The following is a 5,308-nucleotide window of genomic DNA, read 5'->3' on the forward strand; positions in this document are numbered from 1 at the left end:
ATGTCCTTCTAACCACTCACCTGATTTATGCCGGAATCGTCGCCTGCAGCTCATCCATTACTGAAACACCAGCTGCCAGCCGGCTTTTCCTCCTATCTGCTTTCAATCAGCAAACCTACGACATCTTCTCCCGGCCCTTTGACAGAGGCACTTTCCGCACAACCGCATCTTTTGTGCATTCCAAGTTCAGAGATTTGATGCGACGAATCCTCTGAATACAAAATGCCGATGGAGAATGCGAGCATCGATCTCGCTACCTCTCGCATGCTAAGCGAGCGCTCTACCATTTGAGCTAATTCCCCAGCACGTCACGCTAACCTCCTATAATTTGCTCCTTTGGACAAACATCATTGCATGCCTGCCACTGTTCACAGATGCACAATCAGCAGCTCACAGACAGGCACACACACTCACTCACTCACTCACTCACTCACTCACTCATCAGTAGTTGAGAGCGGCGTGAGGTCTCTGCTTCCGTATCAGTAATGGAAAGGTACTTACCCGGGATACCGACAATTATAATGACAGTGTAACAAATAGCCCTGTCTGGAAACATTGTTAATCCAAGGCTGTTCTGTTTGGAATGTTGTCAATTTCTAAACTTCATAAAAGTTGAAAATAGCCAGTAAATGAACTCAAACAGTTATAACAAAGCCCAGAGAGCAAATTTCGTTCGCGCCTGCAGGGTAAAACTCTTCACCGATTACACGTTGTTGAGAGTCCACCGCGTCTGGATGTTTCCGTCCTCAATGTAACTGAAGCTCAGAATGTCGTATTTTATGGGAAAATCGGTCACCAATAATGAAAACAACTTGTACAGTGACTGGTGCTAATTACCGCTAGTTAGCAAAAATATTTCTGCTCCAACGAACCGTAATGCCAGTGGGGAAATAACACGCCTTATTTCATTGAACTGAACGCAACACCTGTCATGAAGCCTCAAGAGACGGCCGATGCTGGGATCGCAACACTTGTTGCGAGGTTTTCAAACTACTCCGTGTAATTATCTGCGCATCGCTGGGGACGACAGTAGTCTGTAATCCTGTGGGTGAGTCCACCTCATCAGCGCTGATTCCACTCTCACATTGCGAGTGGAGTCTCTGTCTCGTTAATTCCCCGTGATGACGCACCTTTCATGTGATTCACTGTCACTTTGCTTGCGGAGATTGAATTTTAATGGACATTAACATGAATGATTTCTGGCGCAAACCCTCACTGTTTGCACTGTTAGCGGAGTCAGTCGCAAACACAGAGGTTGGCAAGTATGCAGCGCGAAATGCAAACCAATGACCCCAGCATTACAGACATTGTCAACTGCTGTAGCAGACAGAGAAAACAGAATATATTGTATCAACACCGGTTTTAATGCAAATAAATAGCAGTAATGATATTAAATATGTTACAGAGTCACGAAATGATTTTCGAAGTTGAACTTGAGAAAGAAATTGATTCGGGGAAAAAGTGCGGATTAAAAGCTAAACAGAGATGAACTGCGTAATGGGGCATAAATACACGGACACAGCAAAGCATCGGCATAATTAAACCGAGCTATTCCTGAAGCACGCTGTTCTCGCGTTTAGATAGAGAAACATGGAGAATCAGGAGGCCGGGGTTCCTTGGCATTTCATGAAATATGATTTACAACGGGCCAATTGCGTCACTTCCGCTACAGCACATCAGGAACAGAGTGACGGTCCAAGGAGAGACGCATTGGAAAGAACGCAGCATTATGAACCAGCATCAAGAACTGAGCTTCCGGGCGTGCACTGGCTTCAGATTAGAGCCGCGCAACTATCTGAGTGCCGGGGAAAGCGGATTGATGGTAAATCAGGAAGGATTTTGGCACTAATTGTCGTACCCTTTTCTATGTGCATGAGAATAAAATGGCTAATTGTGCGCAGCGATCCCCTCCTCGAAGATCTGTATGCCATGGATTTTGTGAAGAGTCGAGATAAAGTGTCCGGACCCGAAAAGGCAACTGTCCTTATTCCTCTCCTGATGCTGCCTACATGATAAGTTCTTTCACCATCGCGCCGGTCGCTCAGTGATTCAGTCACCAGAGTTTCTGAGCTTACTCAAGGCCAAATCAAGAGTCGCCAAATTCAGAGGATAAATCCAAGATGCTTTGTGGAATATTATATGTTGTTTTGCCAAATCACTGCTTAACTCAGTGAGTAGAATTGCTCAAAAATGCGGTAATTATTTCTGGCTACAACAGACTCTGAGAGAAATGGTCAGCGGTCCCATATTGATGCCCCGCCACACCCAGCCTGACGGGAGTACCCTTACCCCGCTGGGGAACATCCCGCAGTGGCATTTGGTCACAGAGTCATCGAGCAGTACGGCACTGAAACAGGCTCTTCTGCTCATCCTCCAGCGCCGAACTGATCCTCTCCCTAGTCCCGTGGACACTGCACCTGGACCATGTCGTCCACAACCCTCCCATTCATGTCGGATAAAATCTCCTCTTCAATGTTGAAATCGTTCACGCATCCGCCATTTCCTTTGGAAGCCCGTTCCACACTTTCGCTGCCTCAACAAGATGTCCCACGGAATATTAACCATATAACTATAGAAAAATTATAACACGGAAACAGACCATCTCGGCCCTTCTAGTTTGTGCCAGACGCATACTCTAACCTAGTCCCACTGACCTGCAGTCAGACTATAACCCTCCATTCCTTTTCTGTCCATGTACCTATCCAATTTTATCTTAATTGACATTACCGAACCTGCCTCTACCACTTCTACTGGAAGCTCGTTCCACACAGCTACCATTCCCTGATTAATGATATTCCCCCTCGTGTTACCATTAAACGTTTGCCCCCTAACTCTCAACTCATGTCCTCTTGTTTGAATCTCCCCTACCCTAAATGGAAAAAAGCCTATCCACGTCAACTCTGTCTATCCCCCTCATAATTTTAAATATCTCTATCAAGTACCCCCTCAGCCTTCTGCACTCCAAAGCATAAAGACCTAACTTGTTCAACCTTTCCCTGTAACTTAGTTGCTGAGACCCAGGTAACATTCTAGTATCTTCTCTGGACTCTCTCTATTTCGTTGATATCTTTCCTATAATTCGGTGACCAGAACTGCACACAATACTCCAAATTCGGCCTTACCAGTGCCATGTACAGTTTTAACATTATAATCCAACTCCTATACTCAATACTCTGATTTATAAAGGCCAGCATACCAAAAGATTTCTTCACCACCCTATCCACATGAGATTCCGCCTTTAGTGAACTATGCACCATTATCCCTAGATCACTCTGTTCTACTGCATTCTTCAATGCCCTACCATTTACCATGCATTTCCTATTTGGATTATTCCTACCAAAATGTAGCACCTCACACTTATCAGCATTAATCTCCATCTGCCATCGTTCAACCCACTCTTCTAACTGGCCTAAATAACTCTGCAAGCGTTGAAAACCTACTTCATTATACACAACGCCACCTACCATGGTATCATCTGCATACTTACTAATCTAATATACCACCCCATCATCCAGATCATTAATGTATATGACAAACAACATTGGACCCTATACATATTCTTAAGGCACACCACTAGTCACTGGCCTCGAACCAGACATACAGTTATTCACCACTACTCTCTGGCATCTCCCATCCAGCCACCGTTGAATCCACTTTACTACTTCAATATTAATACTTAACAATTGAACCTTCCAAACTAACCTTCCTTGCGGAATCTTGTCGAAGGCCTTACTGAAGTCCAAATAGACAACATTCACTGCTTTCCCCTCGTCAACCTTTCTCCTAACCTGTTTCAAAAATTCATTAAGATTTGTCAAACATGACCTTCCACGCACAAATCCATGCTGACTGTTCCTAATCAGACTCTGACTATCCAGGTAATTATATATACCATCACTAAGAATACATTTCGTCAATTTACCCACAATGACTTCAAACTCACAGGCCTGTAATTGCTAGGATTACTCTTAGAACACTTTTAAAAGATTGGAACAACATGAGAAATGCGCCAGTCTTCCGGCACCATCCCCGTTTCTAATGACATTTGAAATATTTCTGTCAGAGCCCCTGCTATTTCTGCAATAACTTCTCCCAAGGTCCCAGGGAATACGCTGTCAGGTTTCGGAGACTTTTCCACTTTATATTCCTTAAAAGCGCCAGTACTTCCTCCTCTATTATCGTCATAGTTTCCATAACTTCCCTACTTGTTTCCCTAACGTTACACAATTCAATATCCTTCTCCTTAGTGATACAGAAAAAAAGAAATTGTTCAAAATCTCTCCCATCTCTTTCGGCTCCACATATTGCTGTCCATTCTAAATCTCTAAGGGACCAATTTTATCCCTCACTATCCTTTTGCTATTAATATAACTGCCGTAAATCCTTCGGATTTGTTTTCACCTTCCTTGCCAAAGCAACCTCATATCTTCTTTTAGCTTTTCTAATTTCCTTCTTAATGTTCATCTTAAATTATTTATATTCGTCGAGCACCTCATTTACTCCATGCTGCCTATATTTATTGTAGCTATCTCTCTTTTTCCGATCAAGGTTACCAATATCCCTTGAAAACATTGGTGCTCTCAAACTTTTAATCTTTCCTTTCAACCTAACAGGAACATGAAGATTCTGTACCATCAAATGTTCACCTTTAAATGACCTCCATTTCTCTACCACATCTTTCCCATAAAACAAATTGTCCTAATCCACTCTTTCTAAATCCTTTCGCATCTCCTCAATGTTAGCCTTTCTACAATCAAAAATCGCAACCGTGGTTGCAGGCCTATCCTTCTCCATAATTATATTGAAAATAATGGCATTGTGAGCACTGGACCCGAAATGCTCACCAACACATACCTGACCTATCTCATTCCCAGCAGGAGATCCAACACTGCCCCTTCTTTCTCCATTCCCAGTCTATTTGGGGAACATTAACATCTCCCACAATCACAACCCTGTGTTTACTGCAAATATCTGCTATCTCATTGAAAATTTGCTCCTCCAATTATCGCTCCACATTCGGTGGTCTATAATATACCCCTATAAGTGTTACTACACATTTTCCATTCCTCAATTCCACCCAAAGAGCCTGCCTAGATGACCCCTCTAATCTATCCTGCCAGAACACTACTTTAATATTTTATCTGACAAACAGCGCACCACCTCTCCCTCTTGACCGTCCAATTCTATCACACCTGTAGCAACGAAATCCAGGAATATTTAGTTGCCAATCACACCCCTCCTGCAACCATGTTTCACTAATAGCTACAACATCATATTTCCAGGTATCAATCCATGATCTAAGCTCATC

At 43.2% G+C, this 5,308-nt stretch overlaps 1 non-coding gene across 1 annotated transcript; it reads right to left on the reverse strand.

Annotated features, from left to right (window-relative positions):
- Positions 1 to 229: 229 nt before the first annotated feature.
- trnaa-agc (transfer RNA alanine (anticodon AGC)) lies at positions 230 to 302 on the reverse strand. Its single transcript has one exon. It is a non-coding gene; the product is annotated as a tRNA-Ala (tRNA).
- Positions 303 to 5,308: the final 5,006 nt, after the last annotated feature.

This window comes from Hypanus sabinus, unplaced genomic scaffold (assembly GCF_030144855.1).
Source record: "Hypanus sabinus isolate sHypSab1 unplaced genomic scaffold, sHypSab1.hap1 scaffold_1028, whole genome shotgun sequence".
In the NCBI taxonomy this organism is placed as follows: domain Eukaryota; kingdom Metazoa; phylum Chordata; class Chondrichthyes; order Myliobatiformes; family Dasyatidae; genus Hypanus; species Hypanus sabinus.